The sequence below is a fragment of the Bos taurus genome, chromosome 9 (assembly GCF_002263795.3).
Source record: "Bos taurus isolate L1 Dominette 01449 registration number 42190680 breed Hereford chromosome 9, ARS-UCD2.0, whole genome shotgun sequence".
Taxonomy (NCBI): Eukaryota; Metazoa; Chordata; class Mammalia; order Artiodactyla; family Bovidae; genus Bos; species Bos taurus.
In genome coordinates, this window is record NC_037336.1 from 82,866,698 (window position 1) to 82,879,279 (window position 12,582).

At 44.0% G+C, this 12,582-nt stretch overlaps 1 non-coding gene across 1 annotated transcript; it reads right to left on the reverse strand.

Annotated features, from left to right (window-relative positions):
- Positions 1–4,173: 4,173 nt before the first annotated feature.
- On the reverse strand, positions 4,174–4,306 carry LOC112448161 (small nucleolar RNA SNORA70). Its single transcript, XR_003036554.1, has one exon. It is a non-coding gene; the product is annotated as a small nucleolar RNA SNORA70 (small nucleolar RNA).
- Between the last annotated feature and the right edge of the window lie 8,276 nt (positions 4,307–12,582).

Here is a 12,582-nt window from a genome sequence, read left to right on the forward strand (position 1 = left end):
ATAACAGGATTAGCCAGAAGGCTTTCAGGAAGGAGAAACTGTCCTCAAGCAGGATACATTATTGTTATATAATCCTAAGGAATGTAGAGGAGAAAAACTTTGTCCTTTCCTCCTCCTTGAGAACCCCATACCCCTCTCTCCTTTGGGACCCCCGGCCTTCTTATCAATCTGCCTAGGAATTGACTCTCTCAAAATGACAACCCATTTCAATATTCTTCCCTGGAAAATTCCATGGACAGAGAAGTCTGACGGGCTACAGTCCTTAGGGTCACAAAAGAGTCAGACATGTCTGAGAACGCAGGCACACATGCACATAGATATTCAGTTAAGTTCAGTTCAGTCACTCAGCTGTGTCTGACTCTTTGAGAGCCCATGGACTGCAGCATACCAGGCTTCCCTGTCCATCACCAACTCCCAGAGCTTGCTCAAATTTATGTTCATTTAGTCAGTGATGCCATCCAACCATCTCATCCTCTGTAGTCCCCCTCTCCTCCTGCCTTCAATCTTTCCCAGAATCAGGGTCTTTTCCAATGAATCTGTTCTTCCCATCAGGTGGCCGAAGTATTAGAGCCTCAGCTTCAGCATCATCCCTTCCAATGAATATTCAAGATTAATTTCCTTTAGGATTGACTGGTTTGATCTCCTTCCAGTCCAAGGGACTCTTAAGAGTCTTCTCCATCATCACAGTTCAAAAGCATCAATTTTTCGGTGCTCAGCTATCTGTATAGTCCAACTCTCACTTCCATATATGACAATTGGAAAAAGCTTTGACTAAATGGACTTTTGTCAGCAAAGTACTGTCTCTGCTTTTTAATATGCTGTCTAGGTTGGTCATACAAATGGTAAAATTAGGGTAATATCTTATATTCAGCTTTGTCTTCTGCTTTTCTTTTTTTTATTAATGAGCATTTGTAGATTTGATTTCGAAGTGGGATTTCTCATTTTACTGACATACAACTCTGAAACAAAGCAAGGGAAGATTCAGCAGAGCCCATCTCAATAAGGACACACAAATAGGAGCTATTATTATAAATGATAGCCATGAGTCAGGCCAGCCCTAACAACTATCTGTTTTTCCTCCTGCTCTCTGACTCACATATCTCCTCTTATTTCTATAATATCTGATGGGTTACTGAATGCATGTGAACTACTTCTCAGCACTTGGACTATTTATGAGGAAATTATTACCAAGAAACTAAAGTCTGTCCTCCAGACAGTATCCCTAGCCTTCCTGTCACAGAAACCTGGTTGTTATTTACATGCAGCAAATTCTACTAGAGTCTGAAATGATCCAGTCCTCCAGGAGCTTCTGACATAGCTTGGGTGATATAATGCAAATACAAAGGAGGATGAATATCAGTGATAGATATCATGCTAATTTAATAAGTTAAATAAATCACTAGAGTAGCTTGTATAAAATAATAGGTGTGCAAGAACAGCACATATGTTTCTTTTCTAGATCAACCTTATTCTGGCCCAGACTGAAAGGAAATTCAACCTGAGTCAGTGCCAAGGGCTCCCTGAGTTAATGCAGCATCCAGGTCTGCGTAGTTTACTGGTCATCTGCTCAGATGAATTATTTTGAGATACCATTGTTTGATCTGCATGATTTCTTCAGGATCAAGGACTCGTTGACACTTTTGCCACTTTGAAGCTCTGCGTAGGACTTGACAGTTCTTGCAGAGGCTGAATTCTGGCATCTTGGGTGCTGCCTCCCTTGGCATAACTACAGCTAAGTCCTATCAGTTTGCCCCTGCCCCTGGGATGTTGCCTTAGAACTGCTACCCAGTCTTCCACTCTGTTGTGAGCCTCAGTACTCCCTCCATCCTGTCCTATATCAGAGGACACTCACCTAGCTTCCTCTCAAAGACAATCTCCTCTCTCTACTGCTACTCCAGGGCACTAATATCATCAACTCAATGGATTACGTTCTTACAAAACACAGGAAAAGCTGTCGACTTCTCACGAGGCAAAATTCCTGAGGGTCTGGCTACCTATTTGAAATGAATGAAGGAATGTATAAGGAGAAAGCATGCCAGCAAATATTTCTACAAGAGTTGAGAAGTGGCAGTCATCATTGAGCTCTAAAACTATTTAGCAGGGTTCATGGAAGAAATAGTCCTAAATCTGAGACTTGGTGGATGGATCAGTCTTGAACAAGTAGAGGAGTCAGGGCTTTCTAAGTGAGTAGAATTGCAATAAGAAAGAAGGTAGAACGGGAACAGTTATACCCTAGTCAGGACCTGCAAAGACTAGTTAGTTGGGAGCTCAAAGAGCAGGGTAGACATGTGTAGAGACGCAATGGTCAGTTTGTAGAAGGTGTTGAATGTCAGATTACTGCTACTGCTGTTTTACTAGTTTTGCAGACAACAGAAAGCAGTAAAGACTTTTCTGAGGACTAAATCATTGAAAATGTGATAAGATAGAGAATCATGATGAAGTCATCTTAGGATGATTGCTAGAGAAGGCTTCTCTGAGGAAGTGTCTTGGGGTTGCACCATGGAGGGTAAGGCCAAGCCCCCCTTCAAAAGTGGATTTTAAATGGAGATTGATGAAGCCACACAGACACTCAGTTCAGTTCAGTTCAGTCGCTCAGTCGTGTCCGACTCTATGTGACCCCATGAATCACAGCACGCCAGGCCTCCTTGTCCACCACCAACTCCCAGAGCTTACTCAGACTCACATCCATCAAGTCAGTGATGCCATTCAGCCATCTCATCCTCTTTCCTCCCCTTCTCCTCCTGCCCCCAATCCCTCCCAGCATCAGAGTCTTTGCCAATGAGTCAACTCTTCACATGAGGTGGCCAAAGTACTGGAGTTTCAGCTTTAGCATCATTCCTTCCAAAGAAATCCCAGGGCTGATCTCCTTCAGAATGGACTGGTTGGATCTCCTTGCAGTCCAAGGGACTCTCAAGAGTCTTCTCCAACACCACAGTTCAAAAGCATCAATTCTTCGGTGCTCAGCCTTCTTCACAGTCCAACTCTCACATCCATACATGACCACTGGAAAAACCATAACCTTGACTAGACGGACCTTTGTTGGCAAAGTAATGTCTCTGCTTTTGAATATACTATCTAGGTTGGTCATAACTTTCCTTCCAAGGAGTAAGCGTCTTTTAACTTCATGGCTGCAATCACCATCTGCAGTGATTTTGGAGCCCCCAAAAATAAAGTCTGACACTGTTTCCACTGTTTCCCCATCTATTTGCCATGAAGTGATGGGACTAGATGCCATGATCTTCATTTTCTGAATGTTGAGCTTTAAGCCAACTTTTTCACTCTCCTCTTTCACTTTCATCAAGAGGCTCTTTAGTTCTTCACTTTCTGCCATAAGGGTGGTGTCATCTGCATATCTGAAGTGATTGATATTTCTCCCGGCAATCTTGATTCCAGCTTGTGCTTCCTCCAGCCCAGTGTTTCTCATGATGTACTCTGCATATAAATTAAATAAGCAGGGTGACAATATGTAGCCTTGACATATTCCTTTCCCAATCTGGAACCAGTCTGTTGTTCCATGTCCAGATCTAACTGTTGTTTCCTGACCTGCATACAGATTTCTCAAGAGGCAGGTCAGGTGGTCTGGTATTAGGGAGGCCAAATCCTGCCAAGAGCTTAAATTTAAAGCAAGAATAATGGGAGGTCAAGAAGCAAGAGTTAGAACTGGACATGGAACAAAAGGAAGATTCTGAAGCTGGAAACTCATCATTATGTACCTGCTGGGGGAAATCACCTACCTTGGATCTTTTTTTTCTGACAAGAAAGTAGGATTTATTATGGACATGAGTACAGAGGGGACAGTGCCAAGGTTCTCGTGGGTGCAGGGCCCACCATTTTGCCAGAGGGCCAGGAATAGGGGTATATTTGACCCCACAGCCGTCTGAGATGAACCACTTTTCTGCCACCATGTTTTCAAATTCATCTGCATTAAATTTAGAAAATTTAATCCCTTCTTGGAGATGTGGAGCTTCTGGCTGTCAGAGAACGTGAACTTGACCCTGCAGAGGATCTCAGTCACAAGCTCCTTGTTCTACAGCTTGATGCAGATGAACATTATGACTTAACCAGTGTGGACCCTGGCCACTGCCCTGGGGCTTTCCAAAGGCACTGCACATACCTGTCTGGAGCTTAGATTGCAGACAGCATGCCAGTCATGTCTGCATGTCCACTGTAAAGGGTCGTATTCAAGTTCCTTAGGGCAACTCATGCAGGCAACAGGCTGTATACACTACCGAAAAGGCTCCTATTTGCAGCCATTGCACCCTGGGCTCCCAGGGGAGAAATAGCACAGGTGGCTTGCTTTGCTCATGCTAAGTCACTTCAGTCATGTTTGACTCTGTGCAACCCCATGGACTATATAGCCCACCAGGCTCCTCTGTCCATGGGAGTCTCCAGGCAAGAATACTGGAGTCGGTTGCCATGCCCTCCTCCAGGAGATCTTCCTGACCCAGGGATCGAATCTGTATCTCTTACATCCCCTGCATTGGCAAGTGGGTTCTTTACCACTAGCACCACATAGGAAGCCCACGGTTGGCTAATTGGCTGCAAATTGTTGCTTCTTTATGAGGAATCCCTGCATCAAAGCTCACATCACTTATTTTTAGCTAAGAAAGTTAGCTTTAGCAATAGGTTTAAAATAACTGCCCATTTGTTTTCAAAAGCAATTATTGCTCAAAATGACCATCCCTTTAATAAGAGTGTAATGTAATAGTTTCTTATTCATTTTGTTAATGACCAGAGTGATTTCTGGAACCTCTGAAATGATTGCACTCCATATTCCTAATTATCACCACATTGCTTTTGCACTCCTGATGTAGGCAAGGTGACAGGAAGTCACCAAATGTTAGTATTACATTCGTCATTAGGACCTGGAAATGCACAGGACCTCAGTGGGGTGGAATGTGCCCATGGTGATGTGGATCCCTGGGAATGTTGAGAATTTTCTCTTTAAAGTAGTTGATCTATTTGAGAAATATACTTGTGCCTTTGACTTCACAAGATTTATGTTTTTGATCATCTAATTTTATATCTTAAATTTATCCTTTTAATATCATACTATTTCAGAAGTGACATTCTACAAAAATAAAATGAAATCAGTGCCAAATCAGTATTATTGTGTGCCCAACTTTTTTCGGTTGCTATTACCCAGAACCTTTTTTCTTTTCTTTTTTGCTGTTTGTAAACTGTTATGCACTAAGATATATCTTGGAACTTCCCTGGTGGTCCAGTGGTTAAGAATATTCCTGACAATGGAGAGGACGCAGGATTGATACCTGGCCGGGAAGACTCCACATGCTGCGGGGCAGCTAAGCTTCTCTGCCACAAGGACTGAAGCTTGTGCCCTAGAGCCTGTGCTCCGCAACTAGAGAAGTCATCACAGTGAGAAACCTGTGCACTGCAATGAAGAATAGCTCACACATAACAACCAAAGACTCAGAGCAGCCAAAAATAAATATATAGAATTTTTTAAAAAGAAATATCTTGCAAATTAACATATATGACATTTTACATTTTGACTTAGCAAATGAATTTAAGACTGAGGCGTCCCCAAGTTAATACTTAGAGCAAGCAGATAGCTATGGAATGTGATTTTGGAGACAAAGAGTTTCTCTCTTCTTGCTCATCACAAAGCTTTACCTTCCTATCACCTGGCAGTTAGGGCCTGAACTCAGGGGAGGCAAGAGAAGCTCCTCAGGTGATAAATCTAGGGTGCTTACTCTCAGTGTCGTGTGAACACCTCCTTGAATTTTGCATCTGAGGCACCACTTACCTGGCTCTCATTCAGGCCCAGGCAGCAGACCATTTGCGATAAAACTCAGGACAGGTTAATATGCAAATATGCTCTCCAAACAGTATAACACACTGTCATTAATGACCAGCTAATGGAGCCAGCTTATTAGATTAGAACCCATCCCACCAAAAAGGTTCTTAGGAAATGGAACACTGAACAAATCAGTTCTGAGGAGCTGAAAGCATTTGAAAAGGTTTGAAGCCTATGGTGCTGCCCAAGGCACAGCATGGAGCCATGACCGAGAAATAGCAACTAATGGGGCTAATGTGGTGGGGCGCAGGGAGGGGTGCTAGCCTGAGGAAGGAGGAAATCAATGGAGCTTTGGCAAGGGTACAAGAGTCTTGAAAAATTCAGTTTTGAGTGTGTATATGTATGGATGGACACATACATCATGTATATAATATTTCATGTTCATTACTCATGTATATAAACCATATAGTATATACACATACATATACACATGTATGTACACACATGTGCATATATTCACACACATACTATGCACATATGTGTGTTTAGGGGTAGGGGTGGGAAGTCTTATAGTGGACACGTAGGTAACAAAGTCACTTCAGGTCCAGGGCTTACATTTACAAGGAAGGCCACCCAGCTAATCTGCAGGCCTTTCAATTTGCCTGAAGCTTATTTCTATGTTTATGCCAAAGGAAGGGCTCATACCAGCCCTGCTACTGTAATACAGGCGTCAGGCAGCTTTCAACCTCATCCTCTGTCTGTGGGCAGCGCTCTGTCTATGGAGAGGGCTATATGGTGAAGACTGTGTTAGAGTGTCACAGCTCTCAGCTTACAGGGGACCTATGCTCAGCTTCCCTCTCTGACTGGTCTGCACTTTGATTTCCCTGTTTGCCCTCAAGCCTTCTGTCTGACTGGGTCTTGCCTCCAGCCTTGGCCTCCAACGCATAGGACCCATGGAGTATGTCCTCTTACTCAGCTTGGCATCCTCAGGTTGGCCACCTTTTGTAGTGCAATGCCCATTTTATGATCCTCAAAGGCATGGTGCACTGTGCTTTGACTCACCTGCTGTTTGATTCTGCTTCCAGTGTGTCTCATTCCCAACACATGGCACTAACAAGCGGTGCTCATGGCAACATGACTTTATGTGGTGATGCAAATAAGAGGTCAAAACAGAGCCCCCAAGCAGTTGCAACGTAATTTATAAGCCCAGAGGAGGTGGCTATTTATGAAGCAGAGGGGAGGAGATGTCTAGAGAAGAAAAAAAACCAACACGCTATAAACTTCAGATTCAAATTAGAACTCCTGGACAAACATGATCCTAGAACATGTACCTAGCTCCTGCCTTTGCAGCCCCAACCCCCCTTCCCAAGCAGGGCAGCTGCAGGGGCCTTGATCATGAGAGAATGCATGTTTGTTCTCAGGGCCTGACTAAAGCCCAGGGACCCAGGAAGGGAAGGCCAAGGGTGAGCAGGAAAGCACTGCTTTTCCTGGAAAGAGGTGGGCCCCGTGGGATCCACATAGTCCTGAAAGAAGGATGGATATCAACCTGTCTGATTGGTCCTGAAAGGGCTTTCTGTCTTGTCCTTGACGAGTTCTGGAAAATCAGAAGAGGTGAACTGTATCCTCTCTTCTCATGAGGCAGAGAGACAGGCATTAACCATTGTTGCTGCTGTTCAGTTGCTCAGCCGTGTCTGACTCTTTGCGATCCCATGGACTACAGCACACCAGGCTTCCCTGTCCTTCACCATCTCCTGGAGTTTGCTTAAACTCATGGCCATTGAGTCAATGATGCTATCCAAACATCTCATCCTCTGTTACCCTCTTATCCTCCTGCCCTCAATCTTTCCCAGCATCTGAGTCTTTTCCAGTAAGTTGGCTCTTCACATCAGGTGGCCAAAGTATTAACCATTATACCCTAGGAAACAGAAATCAGGACTGGGGGGCACATCGCGGATTATAACTGCTTAAGACTCAAACCCTGGCAACACTTAATAATGCTTAATAAGCAAAAATATGCACTGCTGCTAAGTCGCTTCAGTCATGTCTGACTCTGTGCGACCCCATAGACAGCAGCCCACCAGGCTCTCCCGTCCCTGGGATTCTCCAGGCAAAAACAATGGAGTGGGTTGCCATTGCCTTCTCCAAGAAATATGCACATCTCTCCTTTAAGTCAATGTCAGGGAATACATTTTATGTAAGCATGAATGCTCATTGAGATCAGAAACAATGAATGAATGAATGATGGCCATAGAAACTCTACAATCTGAGGCCTTCTTTTTTTAGGTGGTTAAGTTCTACCAAAACTTAACTGCATAGTACATCTCCAAGGAATGTATCAGAGGTGCAGATACAAAAGGCAATGATTGGAAAGTTGGGGACTTGAGTGTTAGTCCTGCATTGGCATGACTTTGTCTGCCAGGAGTAAGCAAACTCTGAAAATTAGAACATTGGGAACTTAGAAGAGATCTAAGCTCCTTATCTTTTATTCCTTTCTGAAAAAAATTGTTTTGGTTTAAAATAGAAACTCTAAACAGCCCTCAGGACAGTCCCTGTGTTGTTGGTGCCAGTTCATAAGAAGATAAGGCTGTGTTTGCACATGACTAATGTGAGATTGATGTGAGAGTTGGATTATGAAGAAGGCTGAGCGCTGAAGAATTGATGCTTTTGAACTGTGGTGTTGGAGAAGACTCTTGAGAGTCCCTTGGACTGCAAGGAGATCCAACCAGTCCATTCTGAAGGAGATCAGCCCTGGGATTGCTTTGGAAGGAATGATGCTAAAGCTGAAACTCCAGTACTTAGGCCACCTCATGCGAAGAGTTGACTCATTGGAAAAGACTCTGATGCTGGGAGGGATTGGGGGCAGGAGGAGAAGGGGATGACAGAGGATGAGATGGCTGGATGGCATCACCGACTCGATGGACGTGAGTTTGAGTGAACTCCGGGAGTTGGTGATGGACAGGGAGGCCTGGTGTGCTGCGATTCATGGGGTCGCAAAGAGTCGGACACGACTGAGCGACTGAACTGAACTGAACTGACTGAACTTGTTATCTTGAATTTTTCCACCTCAATATGCAGGTCCCAATTTCAATTTCTCACTCCCCTCCTTCCTCTGATTCTTCCTTTAAGGTGAGAACCACAGTCTACTGAGTGGTGATTGCCTTGGCTGCCATATTACCTCTTATCCTAAGCATAAACCAGGTTATTGAAGGTGAGCTGCTTTTATGGGGCCTGAGATTAGCAAAGCAAAAAGTCATTGACAACACCCTAAACAACAAAGAACATTCTGGTACTGCAGGCCACCCTTCAAAATGCTAGTCAATCTTTCATTTTTCACTGGGGTCAAAAGAAACTACTAAAGTTTGACTCTTTTAAAAGATGAATTTCTCTGGGGTGTTAGACCAAGGGCTTTAGGCTGTTGCCTGGCAACAATCATAAAGGCAAGAGTAGCCTAAGTCCTGAAAACATCTAGTAAATTAGGAAAGAAAAGTGCCTGCTGCCCTACAGCATGTCAAAGTCATCCTGCTTTAGGAGTCCTGTAAAATGACAGTGAACATCCAATAAGTGGAGTCTGAAGTCTTTCCTTCCTTAAAAATCACAGAACAGTGAGTTGACTTTGACAAAGGGAGACAACGCTTGGAACACTTTCAACAAACCCATCATTAATGAGTTAATGCTGTCTTAGACTCACGTAGCCTTTCACAGGCGGCATCTTAGCAAGTCTCCTGATAGGGGACTAGAAGTGGGAGGAAGATGCCCAGAAGCTACTTAACAGCATCCTTGCCCACAAGCTCTTCTTAAACTCTGTCGTGCCCCAGAGCTCACTATCTCACTGGATGGGTCAATATTTTTTTTTTTTCCTTGACCAATATATTTTTGTAAAGTTCTCTGAGAATACTCTTCCTTAAGAGCTGGAATTGTTTCTAGGTAACTTTCAAATACTGGTTCTCACTCTCATATCTTTTACCATGGAACAATTAACACTCACTACTGCAATAGACAAGCCCTTAAATGTGGATGCCTTAAAACAACAAAGGTTTATTTCTTGCTCAAGTCCAGTCCAGCACAGGTTGGACAGCCAGCTCCTTCTTAGAGCTCACCAACCTGGAACATGTTGCCAAGCCAGATAACAGAAATTTGGTGGAAGCAGGCTAGCTCTTAGTGCTTCAGTCTGTACGTGGCAACAACACACCTGCTCCAAATTCATTATTGGAATTGCAACTGACAAGCCCCCAATTTGGATGACTGAGAGCCTGGGAAATGTAGCACGGCATAAATGTAGGAATTCGGTGGGTGCCAATTGTGTCTGCCACACCCTGTTCCCCCAGCCAAGCACACCAATGGGAAGCGTGAGGCAGGTACCAGGATCCGACCCATCATCATGACATTTAATCCTGAAAGCAGGGCCGTGCCAAGGAACAGCTGGTGTTTCTATGATCCAGAGGGGGCCCAGCAGTCATTCCTTCAAAGTCTGACATCTGGCCTTCTGTCTCTGTGCAGTGCCCTGAGTATGTGACTTTCTCTGTGTCCAGGCTGGGTGTTTAGAGGGCTTAGTGGTGTGAATCCCAGCTGTTCACACTTGCTGTTACTGTAAATATCTGTACTTGTGTCTCAAATCCACCTGCCAATGCAGGAGACACAGGTGACCCAGGTTCGATCCCTGGGTTGGGAAGATTCCCTGGAGAAGGAAGTGGCAACCCACTCCAATATTCTTGCCTGGAAAATTCCATGGACAGAGGAGCCTGGCAGGCTACAGTCCATAGGATCGCAAAGAGTGAGACACGACTGAGTCAATGAGCACACTTCAGACTCAGAGATTAAGAATTTGACAGGATGAGGGAAGGATGTCACATAATTATGTCATTTTGCTGCTGCTGCTGCTGCTAAGTCGCGTCAGTCGTCTCCGACTCTGTGCGACCCCATAGATGGCAGCCCACCAGGCTCCCCTGTCCCTGGGATTCTCCAGGCAAGAACACTGGAATGAGTTGCCTTTTCCTTCTCCAATGCATGAAAGTGAAAAGTGAAAGTGAAAGTGAAGTCGTGTCCGACTCTTAGTGACCTCATGGACAGCAGCCCACCAGGCTCCTCTGTCCATGGGATTTTCCAGGCAAGAGTACTGGAGTGGGGTGCCATTGCCTTCTCTGATGTCATTTTAGGTTAATTAAAATCATGTTAATTAAAATCTGCATTTCAGATACTCCCAAGTGGCTAAAAGTAAGATGATATCTAGGAAAAGGACATAAGATTCTCTAATGGGCTGAAGAATTATGTTGTCATCAGACTCTGAATTGGGAAACTGAGACTCAAAAAGATTGAGTAAATTATCTATACTTACCAGAAGACAAGGCTGGGACCTGCGATTTCTCATCCAGCGCCACATGCTCTGTTAAGGGCGTGCCAAGAACTAGATTACAGTCACCTCCATGCTTTCTCTTTTCAAATGTCAGAATACCCAGCTGACACTGCAGGAGAGAAAAAGATAGACAGCCAGGCCCTCTCTGATCATGGCACCTGTGGTGTCAGTACCAGGCAAATAATAGGTGGTGGCAAATGCAGATTTAAATCATGCAGAAATTAGTGGCGAGATGAGGACAATAAGAGGCCTCTGATGGAATAATTGCTTCCCCGTGGGGTGTTCCAGCAGCTCGAGGTTGCCGGTGCCCAGACTATAAATGAGTCTGCACTGGAGGTGTCACCACAGCCAATACAACGGAATATGAAGAGGGAGGAGGCAGCCACAGGCATGGAGTTTCTGAAACCAAATGATATATGAATTGCTGGAATGCTGTTCAGGAAAATTTACTCCTCTTTAAAAGCTTTACACTTTGAGGAAGAAAAGGCAAAATGGCACGTTAGCACCGACTCCATCCTGACTCCTGCAAGGTTGGTGTTGTCAACATTCACTCTTGTAATAACAGCCTCGACAAGTATTTTAAAAAACTATCGTTAGGCAACCATAAATTTTTCAGACATGTTTTATTCCTCACTGGTACTAGAATTTTTCCATGATAGCATCTGGCAGTCCACGATGATGTGCATCACGACTACGGAAGGGACAGAACACTCATGACAACACAGGGGATCTCGTGAACCCGCAGCAGGCAGTCCTGAGTAGCAGTTTACAGAAGCTTTTAATGAGAATTCTCATGACCGTAGTGGCAATGGCAAATTCGTTCTAAGAAATAAATGAAACGTGGGGATTCACAGATGATTCTCATCTGTGACATTTGCATGGTACTCTTGCAATCTCATACTCTTGCTTCTTGATCATTCTAGAAGGAAAAGTAGTTTCATTTGCCCCCATTCAAAAGCATATATTCAAATGCATTACTTAAAAGCCCCTTTTGATTTTTGTAGTCCCTATTCTCCTATGCTTCTCTAGTGGCTCAGACGGTAAAGAATTCACTTGCAATGTAGGAGACCTGGATTCGATTCCTGGGGCAGAAGATTCCCTGGAGAAATAAATGGCAACCCACTCTAGTATTCTTGCCTGGAAAATTCCATGGACAGAGCAACCTTGCAGGATACAGTTCATGAGATCGCAAAGAGTTGGACACGACTGAGCGACTAACACTTTCACTTTCATTCTCTTAGGCAGAGTAATAATTATTAACATTTGACAGTTTTTCCATGCATACAGCCAGATTTTAATGTCTTATTCAAGCCTCATATGACAATTGTAAAGTAGATTGGACAGACATTATTTTTTTAAGATTTATTTGTTGCTGTTGTTTAGTTGCTAAGTCACGTCCAACTCTTTGCAACCCCATGGACTGTAGCCCAACAGGCTCCTCTGTGCAATGGCTTTCCCAGGCAAGAATACTAGA